This window comes from Equus quagga, chromosome 4 (genome assembly GCF_021613505.1).
Source record: "Equus quagga isolate Etosha38 chromosome 4, UCLA_HA_Equagga_1.0, whole genome shotgun sequence".
NCBI classification, from domain to species: Eukaryota; Metazoa; Chordata; class Mammalia; order Perissodactyla; family Equidae; genus Equus; species Equus quagga.
The window spans coordinates 125,181,833-125,195,600 of record NC_060270.1 but is presented as its reverse complement, the minus strand read 5'-3'; positions in this window follow the sequence as shown (position 1 = coordinate 125,195,600).

Sequence of the window (13,768 nt, the reverse complement as noted above, 5' to 3'; positions counted from 1 at the left end):
TATTCTAAAATTTATACGGAAAGGCAAACAAATTAGAATAGTTAAAAACAATTTTGAAAAAGTATAATAAAGGGGAGGAATCACTCTGATACCATTGAATACTACTCAGCAAAGAAACACACAAACAATTGGTCCCCATAACACCTCAAGGGACTTATGCTGAGTGAAAAAAAGCCAATCTGAAAAGACAGCATGTGATATGATTCTATTAATACAGTTTTCTTGAAATGTCAATTATAGAAATGGAGAAGAGATCAGTGGTTGACAGGGGTCAGGATCAGGGGAGGAAGGTCGCTGTGGCAATAAAAGCAGAGCCGAAGGGATTGTTGTGATGGAACTATTCTGTATCTTGACTGTGATGGTGGTCACACAAATCTACACATGTGAGAAAATTAAGTAGAACCAAATATGACATACGCACAAATGATAGTATATAAAACTAGTGAAATCCGAGTAAGGTTTATGGATTATATCAATGTTAATTTCATGGCTGTGACATAGTACTATGGTTATGCGAGGTGTTACTGTTGAGGACACTGGATGAAGAGTATAGGGTATCCTCTGTACTATTTCTTACAATTGCGTGAAAATCTATAATTATCCGAAGAGAAAAAGTTAAAAAAAAGTGATAAAAGATATGGTTAATGAAAGGTATTTTGTAAAAGGTGAAGTCCAGTCTGGGTTTTATTTTTTGCATTTATCATTTTAGCTGAAAGGTCCTTTAAGGGAAGATCATATTAGGAAAATATTTTGTATAAGGCAAATTTTGTTATCATAATGGTAAGCTTCATCTGTTTCTAGGATGGACTATGATACATCCTCAAAAATTATTAGGATTAGATTACAACTGGGGATGAACTGGTTTTCATAAGTCTGCTGTAGTTGCTGGTAAAGCTGGCCAACTTAACTGTTTTATTCATCTATTTACTTTCTGCTGCTTAGAGTGGGTGATCGCCACAGATGGCTTATTATATTTGATTGCTTTTCTACCAGATTTCATTCTTCTTGTTGAAGTTCTGGAAGTGCCTCACTTTCTTCCATGTGCTTTGATAGAAATGGGTTTCATGACAATCGTATATATCATACTGTTGTTCTCATTTCATTGATATTCTATTCATATGAAGTGCATTTCTTCCACTGGGGAACAAGTCTGAGTTACAATAAGCTTTATGCTTCTTTTATTCTTTAGCACAGTTTAAATTGATCTAAAAGAATGCCCACATTATTTTATTTGAAAAATTTTACATCTTCAAACACCCTTTAAAATAGTTATTTAATTTAAATTGACAAGGTTAAAATATGTATTTTTCCTTTCCAATTGCAAAATTATATTTAGAAAATATATAGAGTAAATAAATCATTCTTAAGTCCCTCATTCAGAAATAACTGCTATTAAAATTCTAAAAATAATCTTAACATATTTAATAATATATAGTACACGTGTGTATACGTACTCATATATACTCTATAGTTTTAATTTTCTCTCTCTCTCTAGACTTATAGAAAGATATTATGCAAATTTGTAGTTTAATTTTAAAAATTTAATAATATGTTGTTAAACACTTTCTTATGTTGATATATAGACCACTATAGAGTGATTTTAAAGGTGTAATTAATATGTAAATAAAAGCATGTATATAATCAAAATATTGTCTTTTGCTGCATAAACACATTTTGGTCAAGGATGGACTGCATATAGGATAGTGGTCAGTACCACATAGCCTAGGTGTGTAGCAGCCCATACCATCCAGGTTTATGTAAGTACACCCTATGATGTTTGCACAAGGAAAAATCACCTAACAATGCAGTTCTCAGAACTTATCCCCATCCTTAAGTGATGCATGACTGCAATTAGAAATTGACATGGTGTCCAAGTTTTCGCTTCTTAAGGAGTCCTCTAAGGAATATCATTGTTCATATATTTTATTCACAGTACAGGTTTGTTAAAGAAAATCATTATTTGGAAGATTGTTTTGAATCTTGGTATGTTTTCTTAAGCTTTACAAATACTTTAACACTGAGGAATCATTTTAAAATCTTCTTTCATACTAGAGAATTGATAACTCTGATTGAAAATACATTAAAGTCATTTTTCTTTTCTGCCACATATATTAACCAGGCCATGGCTAAGTCATAGGATAGTGAATAAATGAATGAATGAAGACACTCTTGTCTATCTCATTGAGTTCTCTATTGTCAGATGGCTGGCCCTTGTCTTTATGCCTCAATTTCCCAGCAAGTTTATTGCAGTGCTCTGGTCTACCATTTAAATAAGCTTTGACACAATGTATTGAGTTTCTTTCCTTCTACTGGTTGTCTACCCTACATGTATATGGCTTCTGTTATTACATTCTTTCAGCTACTAGTTTGGAACTCAAAGGGGATCTTCAAAAATACTTTTGAAAGACAACAAATGCAAAACTCTGAATATGAATGAGTTTGATCACTAAATATCTCTTTAATTTCTAATATTTTTCAAACCTTTAGAAGATTTTCACATACACGAACACTGCATAGAAAATAAAATTTCACATTGCAAGCAAACTATTTTAGTATATACAAGATAAATTACTGCAGAAAATGTTAATGACATACTTTCATTGTTAAAGTGTGACAAGATAATAGTTGCATATGTAAATGTGGAAAGATTTTCTTTCAAGATCTAAAAAAGGGAAATAATTTCACCCACAGTAGTTCCCTTCTGTCTGTTTTTACTACCATCATTTCGATTCAGGGCTTGTTTCCGCACAGGATAGAATAATGGCTTCCTGTTTTCCTTCCATTTCCATTTATTCCACCTTGCGCAATACTGCGAGGGTATTCTTTCTAAAGCAGAACTCTAATAACTTCACCCACCTGCTAAAAGCAAACAAAACAGAAACTGCCAATAGCTCCCATTGCCTACAATTCAAACTTGTCAGGCTGCATTTTAAGGCACTCAGTGATCTGGTTTCCACCTTTGTCTTCAGATTCATCTCTTGTTATTCTTCATGGATCCTGCACTAAGTCAGTCTGGATATCCGGATGTTTCCTTAACTCACTGTGTGTGGTCTTGCTTCTCTACCTCTCCCTACTCTGTTTTGTTTTACTTTTTCTTGGTTTCTTGACTTCCACCATGCTTTAAAATGCCACCTCATTCATAAAGCTTTCTATGAGCCAAACCACCAGTTAGGATCACTTAGTGCTTTCTTGAATCTCCATTGTAGTTTAGCATGTTCTGCTTTTACTAAACTGTGAAATAATAAGAAATGTATATAAATCTATGTATCTGTGTGTCTGTCTATCTCTCTATATTCTGCCCCAAGTTCCCGACATATAGCTCCTAAGCCCTTTGTAATTTCTTGAGTGATGGAAGCCTTTGACACCAAGTTCTTAAATCCTTTGGAATTTTCTGAATGATGGGATGTGACATCTGGAGGGGAGCTGGTCACCAGAAAGGCCAAGTCATGAAGGTTTCAGCCCCACCCTCCATTTTCTGGAGAGGGGCTGGAAATGGAGTTAATAATGAATTATGCATAAGTGATGGAGCTTCCATAAAATTTCCAATAGTACAGAGTTTGGGGAGCTTCCGGGTTGATGAACATCTGGTGGTGCTGGGAGAGTGGCTTCCCTGGTAAAGGCATGGAAGCTCCATGCCCCTTCCCAAATACCTTGCCCTGTGCGTCTCGTTCATCTGGCTGTTCTTAATTTATATCCTTTTATAATAAACTGGTAGTCTCATAAATAAAATGCTTCCCTGTGTTCTGTGAGCCACTCTAGGAAATTAACAGGACTCCAGGAGGGATGCATGGGAACCTCCAATTTATAGCCAGAAGGTCAGAAGAACAGGGGACACCCTGGACTTGTGGTTGGTACCTGAAATGAAGCGGGGGTGGTCTTGTGTGCCTGAGCCATTAACCTGTGGGATCTGATAGTAACTTGAGGTAGATAGAATCAGAACTGGATTGAATTGGAGGACACCTATCAGGTGTTGCAGAATTGCTCAGTGTGTGGAAGACCCACACGTATGTTGTCAGAAGTGTTTTGTGTAGAGTAAAGGAGAAAGAGAGAATTTTTCCAATACGCAAACAAACAACATCAACAACAAAACACCTAAATCATACAATTATACAAATTATGGAAGGTATTTTATTGCTATCTCTATCCAAGAAGCCACTGTACTGCAGGCACCTTGAAGTCAGAATTTGTGCTTTACTTTGTTGTGCTTCTTTGTCCCCACATCTCTAAGAATTACCATATTGTGTTGCAGAAAGCATAGGTGTAGTAAAGTTTGCTGAATTGAATAGAATCACTAGAAATATTTTAAAGTGAGCTATTCCAGTTTTCTCTGGAATCAAAGCTGCCATTTTCTTTTCTCATTGTATTAGTTCACTAAGTTCAGGACATGCTGTGAATTGTAGTTTGGTAGGTGGCGTGTCTCTGAACAGAGCACGTGGCCTTGGGTTCACATTGGCACTTGGAGTTGGCAAAACCTAAAGATGCCAGACTGTACTTTTCTTCCTGCGGTTCCAGCTGAGGGTTTGATGTTGGATTTCTAAGCTGAGCCAGAGAAGTAGGGGGAATAACTGCCAACCATCTGATACTGTAGCGATTGAGGCCACATGGAAGCTTGCCTTAAAAAGTCAAACCGTGTCAATGTGAGCTATCTTGAATGTCTGCTTTGGAGAAATTACATTATTATTAAAGATAGAAACATTGTATTGCACTTTCAAAAATAACCTGGAAGGTGGGATCAGGAACGCAATTGTCGAAATGTTGATCCTGGAGTAGAAGTAGCAGAAAATAATAATAGTACCTGTTTTTAATTTCCATCAAAGATCCTAAAATCTGCAGCTGAAATTTTTAAAAAGAATATTAAGGTGGCTCTGAAGACTGATATTTGCATAGGTCCAAAAGGCTAATTTGTTATAAAAGTAGGGAAACTTTTAAAAATAAGTGAAATTATCCCACAATTACTTTCCCCAGAATTTTTCCCTGAATTTTTACTTTTTAAAACATTTAGACTTTCCATAGTATTTAAAGGGAGGCTGAAGATGTGGCATTCACAACAGTTTGGTGGTGACGGAAACTTTAAGATTAAAAAGACAAGAAGTAGCCTATAGCACAGAAATACTGAAGGGATGTCCTTAAGAGATCAAAATATCGGACAATAAAAACTATGAGAACCACAGATAACAAACACTCAGCCAGTCACCGTAGCCCATTAAAAAGTGATTACAGAATCACAGTCAAGGACGCACTTTGACTAAGTGGCAGCTTTATAAGTTTCCGAACAGTTATCTTCCTAATCATTGCCATGGCCTACTTGTTGGAAGAAGTGATCAATGTTGACTCACAGTGTGTCTAATGTCCAAGAGTAATGGAAGTAAGGATAGTCAATATTCCCTAATGAGGAATTATAAAGTAAGCTGTTCAAAATTTCAAGATTTTTCTTATCAACACACAAGGCAAACATCCTATTTATGGCTTTGATATTTTGGGTGAGAACTCTAGAGGAATCCAACAGAAGAAATAGACCTGGATTTTCTCTGCACCTTCTCCCAGCTCTTCATTCATGTGTAATTATCTTCCTCTTTAAATTACCTTGAATACTGTTTTAATCTTCAATACTTTCTATTGAAGGAGCCTTGTGGTTCAGAGAGAGAGAGTATGCTGGCTGCTTATTTAAATAGGATTATGTGATCTAAATAGGCACTCAATCAATGCTCTTTGTCATTAGTAATAATTACCTAGAGATCCTATCAGCGTAATAAGCTGTATGGGAAAGAATGGATTGTTTCTTCCTGTCAGACACTAAATTCTTTTTCTCATTATTAAACATTTATTTAGTGGCTATTATATGGCAGGCATTGTGCCAGATTCTAGGGATACAGAAGATGAACACTAAATTCTTATCTCCCAGGAGCTTACACTCTCGAAGAGGGTGGCAAGCATGGTAATGAAGAAGTCTGTATGAGCAGAGAGACAAAGTTTGAGTTTTGAAAGCATTTTGGAGAAACAAGTAAGTAAAGCCAGCTTTCTTTTTTATGCTATTTTCTTCTCACGTTTTAAAATTTCATGTTTATTTCACAACTTCTTGATTATAAAAATCTGCCTCAGTTTTATGGGATCATTTACGAAGAGTTGAAAAGACACAAGGAAGCTAGCTCTTCACTTGGGTACAACTTCACATGTAGGGATACACAGAGTGGAATAAGTACATCTTGTGGGCTATACCTCAGATTTATAAGTTTAGAATGTAGAGAAAGCTGAAAGAGAGAGTGATTAACACTAGAGAAACTCAAAAATATTTAAGGCAGAGTGCCTACTAACTCAATATGGGAGCATTTTTTGCAGCCACCAGAATACTAGATGGTCCCTCATCTCCAACTTACTGTTCTCCCGATAATAGAACATCTTAGAGATCAACTGGCAACAAAAGCGAGTGGGTACAGTGAATATGGAAAGAGAGCAAAGAGAGGTGACTAGTCATAAGGTATATTTTATCCTGGCAACAAAGAAATCTTATATATTGCTTCTGCCTCAGAACAGAAAATTCTCCTTTAATTCCAGAATGATTGTCATCTTCAAATTTAGTGCTTCTTATGTACCTGGGTTAAAAACTGACAGATTCTCCAATCTCTGACTCCGTTTTCCTAATTAATATTAAATCCTGCTCTAGGAGATTGTGCTCTCAAGGAAGGTGACAGGTATGTTAATAAAGAAGTCTACAGGGAAGAGCCAAAGGGATGAGTTTCAAGAGAGTTTAGTAGAAACAAATAAACACTGCCATTCTGATAAATCCCCTTACATTGACATTTTTTTCTTCAGACTGTTTGCAGTACAACTGATTATCTTTATGACAAACTCCATCCATTTTTAGAATTAAGCTACAGAATCATTTATTATTATGATTAGGCCAAAAAGTAGTGATAACTAGAATGCCAGAATCACTCTGATGGGAGCTTTTTCTTCACCTATTTCCGGTCTGCTCTTTAGGTTGGATTATTTCCACAAGTCGCTCATTACATTTGGTAGCTATTGTTCTTCATTTCACTCTTGAATTTGTCAAAGTTCTAGGAATGCCTTATTTTCAGCACTTGGGTTTTATGACAATGATATATGTTATATTGGCATTACTCTCATTTTGTTTATATTTACTATATGCATATCTGCCACAGTGGAACCAGCTTGAGTTTGGAGTATATTTTGTGTGCTTTTCTGCTATTCTTTGGCATGATATAAATTGATACATTAATTTAAAAGTAGGCGTTGAAATAAGGTTTATTTGAGTGACATGGAATGTAATAAAATCTGAATTGCTTTAAAGTGAGCATTAGGTCTATTCCTGCTTTCGTCTCAACACGATATGTAAACTTGGACAAGTCCCTACAATTCTCTAGGTTTTGGTATTTTTTTTCCTATAAAATAGGAGAGCCTAGATTGTCTCTAAGCTATCTCTCAGTAGCAAAAATATAGTCTAAATTCTATTACTAACCACATTATGATGCTGTGGGGCAAATAAAGTATGGGGTAGGAGCATCAGTAGATTTCTTGGAGAGACAAGAGCTAGAGAACTCTGGGCTTAATTAAAGGCCTGGGTAATGTGAAGACACCGAGATCAGGCTGAGCATAGACACAAAGAAGGCATACAAATTAAAGACTTCTTGTTGGTATTGTGAGAGATAAAGATAATACATTTTAAGTTTTCACTAAAACTTTGTAACAGGACTCCAGGAGAGAGCTATTCCAGTTTTCTTATCAATAGCTACTTTAAATGTGAATGGACTAAATGTTCCAATCAAAAGGCATAGGGTGGCTGATTGCATAATAAAAGAAGACCCATATATATGCTGCATAGAAGAGACACACTTCAGACCTAAGGACACTCAGTAACTGAAAGTGAGGAGATAGAAAAGGTACTCCATGCAAATGGCAATGAAAAGAAAGCTGGGGCAGCAATACTTATATCAGACAAAATAGACTTTAAAACAAAAACTGCAACAAGGGACAAAGAAGGAACCACTACATAATGATAAAGGGACTAATCCAACAAGAGGAGAGGATATAAAACTTGAAAATATCTATGGCACCCAACATATAAGCACCTAAATATTTTTAATGTGTTAAAATGTCCATACTTCCTAAAGCAATCTACAGATTCAATGCGATCCCATCAAAGTTCCAATGACATTTTTCACAGAAATAGAACAAAGAATCCTAAAATTTATATGGATTATCAAAAGACCCCGAATAGCCAATGGAATCCTGAGAAAAAACAACAAAGCTGCAGGTACCAACTCCCTGATTTCAAAATATACTACAAAACTGTAGTAATCAAAACAGCATGGTACTGGCACAAAAACAGACACATGGATCAATGGAACAGACTACAGAGCCGAGAAATAAATGCACACATCTATGGACAGCTAATTTTCAACAAGGGAGCCAAGAACATGCAATGAGAAAGGAAAGTCTCTTCAATAAATGGTGTTGGGAAAACTGGACAGCCACAAGCAAATGAATGAAAGAAGACCATTATCTTATACTATACTCAAAAGTTAACTCAAAATGGATTAAAGACTTGAATGCAAGACCTGAAACCATAAAATTTTTAAAAGAAAACACAGGAAGTATACTCTTTGACATCAGTCTTAGCAGCATGTTTTCAAGGACCGTGTCTGACTGGGCAAGGGAAACAATAGAAAAATAAACAAATGGGACTACATCAAAGTAAAAAGCTTCTGCACAGCAAAAGAAACCATCAACATAAGGAAAAGATGACCTAACAGTTGGGAGAAGATATTTGCAAATCATATATTTGATAAAGGGTTGATATCCAAAATATGTAAAGAACTTATACCTGTCAAAACACAAAATTAAAAAAAATGGGCAAAAGATCTGAACAGACATTTCTCCAAAGAAGATATACAGATGGCCAACAGGCACAGGAAAAGATGTTTGACATCACTAACTATCAGGGAAATGCAAATCAAAACTACAGTGAGATATTACCACACTCTGGTCAGAATGGCTATAATTAACAAGACAGGAAATAAGTGTTGGAGAGGATGTGGAGAAAAGGAAACTCTTGTACACTGCTGGTGGGAGTGCAAACTGGTGCAGCCACTATGGAAAACAGTATGGGATTCCTCATAAAATTAAGAATAGAGCTACTGCATGATCCAGCTATTCCACTACTGGGTATTTATCTAAAGAATATGAAAACATGAATGTGTAAAGATATATACATCCTGATGTTCTTTGCATTATTCACAATAGCCAAGACTTGGAAGCAACCTAGGTGCCCATCAAGGGATGAATGGATAAAGAAGATGTGGTATATATACACAATGGAATGCTACTCAACCATGAAAAAGGATGAAATCTTGCCAATAGCATCAGCATGGATGGACCTTGAGGGTATTATGCTAATCGAAATAAGTTAGTGGGAGAAAGTCAAATACCATATGATCTTACTCATAAATAGAAGATAAAAAGAACAACAAACACACAGAGACAGATTTTGGATTGGTGGTTACCAGAGGGGAAGTAGGGAGGGAGAAGGGCGAAAGGGATGATTAGGCACATGCGTATGATGATAGATCGTAATTAGTCTTTGGGTGGTGAACGTGAGGTAATCTACACAGAAATCTAAATATAATGAGGCACAACTGGAATTTACATAATGTTATATAAACAAATGTTATCTCAATAAAAAAATTGAACCACAATAAATAGCTTATTGGAGACTCCTTCTATTATCTGAAGAAAAGTCTTCAAATGTAAGGTCAAAGTCCTTTGTTTAATGAAAATAGATCCAGTCGTGATTAGAGATAAGTGTGAAGTCAGGTAAGAGAAAAAATTATTTACTTAGCCTTTTGTTCAAATTATCTCTTAGGCTTAATTATAGTAATTTGTAGACAGAACATTTATAGATTTGACTCAGTGTGACTTAGAACAGACTTCTACATAAATTTTAAAATTGTTCAATTACACTAAAACTTTTGTTGGCCTAGTTGTCCCTAATTAGGAGAAAAGTAATGAAGTACTTGATACTCTTAGTATTAATTCTTCCCACTAGAGAGTGTCAGTCTCTAAGATTGAATGAGGTTATGAGTGTTTGATGTTTATCTGTAGGGAAAGGAGCAGATGACAACGATGCATGAATAGGTGTTTGTTTCTTTACAGAAAACATAGGGTTTACTTCATTATGAGGTGTGAATTAAAACTGAAGGGGACAAAATAATATAACTGAAGAAAAAATAATATATTAGTATTTGGCTTTATGTTTTCAAGGAAATATTTACAAAAATGTGTTTCTAGAATCGAAAATCCCTCAATTGGTCACTCTGTAGTTAGAAAAATCTTTACCAATGTTTTTGCCACTAATGTTTTGACCCAAGCTCAGTCTAAACCTTTTGTTTCATATTAAGGGGGCATAAAGAACAAAATAAATATAGCCAACTACATGAAGCAGGACCTTCCTAGCCCAGAAAGCCTTAAAAATTAGAAAGAGGCTATTTGTCTAAACCATGACTCTCAAGGGAGCAGACCTTACGGGTGTGTACACTTGAGCTGAGGACAGAAAGTTGTGGCTATAACAAGTGCTTAGGAATTACACGTAACTGAAAGCTTATTTTTAAGTAAGAAAAAATACAAATGCAAGTCTGGAGAGCTTACATGAGGACATACTACTGATGTAAGAAGTTTCTATTGCTTACAAACTAAGAGTTAAAATAACTATTAACAATAGGATAAAATTAGTGGAGTTAGGCCTTGTTACATATAAATTAGTAATACAGGTAAAGTAAGGTTGAAAATTTTATGGCTTCCTCCTATATCCTTCATTGAATGAGAGAGAAAATAAGTATTACAAGTTTTATAGAGTCGGTCAATAAGAAGGAAAAATATACCTCAAGTTTCTCCAGTTCTCACCTTTACAACTCTGCAACTACCCGGCCCATGGCATCACCATTCTTCATCATGGCGCTGCCATAGCCGCCTAATTAGTGGCTCCCTCCATCAATGATGCCTTATAGTCTGTTCTCCAGACAGAAGCAGGGGGGGAATTTCCTGAATGGCAGAGTGAATGAGGATATCCATAAATCTACTTCATAAAGGCAATAAAAATACTGGTACTATTGTGAAAATCAGAACTCTGCTCTGACTTGACAGAAAGTGATGGCAGAGGGACTTTTTTGGATGTGATTAAGGTAAGGACATTAAAATGGAGAGGTTACCCAACATAATCATGTGAGTCCTTAAAAGTGGAGAACGTTTTCTTGTTCTGGTCAGAAAGAGGTGTGATTATGGAAGAAAGGCACGGAGATATGCAAACCCATTGCTGGACTTGAAGATGGACAAAGGGGACCATGGGCCAAGGAATATGGGCTGCCTCTAGAAGATGGGAGAATGTAAAGTGATGGATTCTATCCTAGAGTCTTCAGAAGGGACTGCGTCTCTACTGACACTTTGGTTTTAGCCCAGTGAAACCCATGTCAGGCTTCTGAACTATGGAACTGTAGGAGAATACATCTGTGTTGTTTTAAGCCACTAAGTTTATGGTAATTTTTCACTGCAGCAATAGAAGTCTATGTCCTTGTGTACACTGTCAACTTCTTTGCCTCTCTCTCACGTGTGTTTGTCTGGCTAAACTACACCCTGGCTAAACCCAACTCTGTGCCTGTACCCACGTATTTGAAAACAACTGAAGGGCAGGGTCAGTAAACCCAGTGGCGTAGTGGTTAAGTTCACACACTCCACCTTGGCGGCCCAGGATTTGTAGGTTCGAGTCCTGAGCATGGACCTAGCACCACTCGTCAAGCCATGCTGTGGCAGAATCCCATGTAAAATAGAGGGAGATTGACACAGATGTTAGCTCAGTGCCAATCTGCGTCACAAAAAAAAGTTAAAAACAACCTACCAAACTGCAGGAGATCATAAAAACTGCCAGCTAGTCTGCCTTTAAATTCATGATCATAAACCTCAACTGAACCTTGAGAGGTGCCCAGCAATAGTTTCTTATTCCATTCTATCTTCCATTGTCCTAATGGCAATTTCACACATTCTCCTTTTGTCAGCTCGTTCCTAGATGTCCCACTTCCTTAGCTTATAATTATTTTTCTATGTTACTGAGAAAATAGAAGCAAAAGAAAAGAACATCTACAAGCCTCCACCAAACCCATCTGTACTTAGCTCCATCAATGTTCATATTCCTTTTTGCCTTGTTTTTTATGGCTGTGCTTCTATGCTTTTTATTTAGAACTGGAGCATCTGCTTGTTCATTAGATTTCCTCACCTATCAATTATCCAAGGCAAGTACTTTTATCAATGTTTTCCCCTTCTACCTTCAAAATCCATCCAGAATCTAATTACTTCTCACTACTCCATTCCTGCTACTTAGTACAAGGCGTTTACACTCTTGTCCCCCTAAAGTCTATTCTCTACTTAGAAGCCAGAGTGAGAATGTTAAAATATAAGTCGTCTCGTGAACTGTATTGTCAGTTACTCAATCCCCTAGATTATTTCCATCAACATGGAAATATGCCTCCCACCTACAAAATCTCCCTTTCCTGACTCTACTTCTTTTGCCAGGACATGTACTATTTCTATCCTTTTTACAGAGATAATTATTGAAAAGGAAATAAATTATGATGATCTTAAATTTATTTCCTTCCATTTTCTATCAGGTTTCCATCCTACCAGGCCACCGAGCATGGTCTTGTCAAGGTTACCAATGACTTCCATGTTGTTAATCTAGTGGTCAATTTTCAGTTCTGTATTACTTAAACTTTCAGCGGCATAGAACAAACTTAATACGTATTTTTTCACTTAACTTCCAGGATGGCTTGTTTGCCTCTTTTCCCTCTAGCTCATTGGCCAAATTTGCTCCTTCCTCTTGTCTCTCTGCATTCTACGATTTGGATTGTTCAGAGCTTAGTCCTTGGAGCTCTTCTCTTTTTTATTTTTATCCACTTCCTTTGTGAGTACCTATAAACCCTTGGCTTTAAATACCCTCTATATGCTGATGACTTCCATGACTCCCACATTTACAGCTCCAGCCAAGACCTCCACCCTGAACTCCAGAATCATATACCAAACTAGCTACTGGACAACCACACTTGGATGTCTAATGGGCATCTCCAACTCAATATGTCAAAAACTGAGGTCCTGGAGTCACACACTCCTTAAACCTGCTTGTACCCAGCCTTCCCCATAGCAGTAAATGACAACTTTATCTTCCATTTTCTCAGGATAAAAAACTTGTAGTCATTTTACTGCTTTCTTTTATATGCCACCTCCAATATGTTGTCATATCTTGTCAACTCTGTCTCAAAATCCATCCAGAGTCTACTACTTGACACTACTTCCATTGTTACTACTTTGTCCAAGTAATTATTATATCTTACCTTGATGACGGCAATGTTCTCTTACCTAACTCATCACCCTGATTTCATGCCTGTCCTAAAGCATATTGTCAACTCAGAAATCAGAATGAGACTCTTAACACATGTCAATTCATGTTACCCCCTTCTTCAAAACCCTAAAAGCCATCCAGTCTTAGTTAGATAAGAGACACAGTTCTTACAATGACCTATAGTGTCTACTTACTTCTTTGACCTGATCTCCCACAAATCTGCCCCTTGCTCACTCCACACCATGCTTGTAGATCTTCTTGATGCTTCTTGAACATGGCAGGTGTTCTTCCACCTTTGCATTCCCTATTTCAATTTGCAGTCACTATTCCATCTGCCTGGAATGCTCTTCCTTCAGATGGCAAGTAATT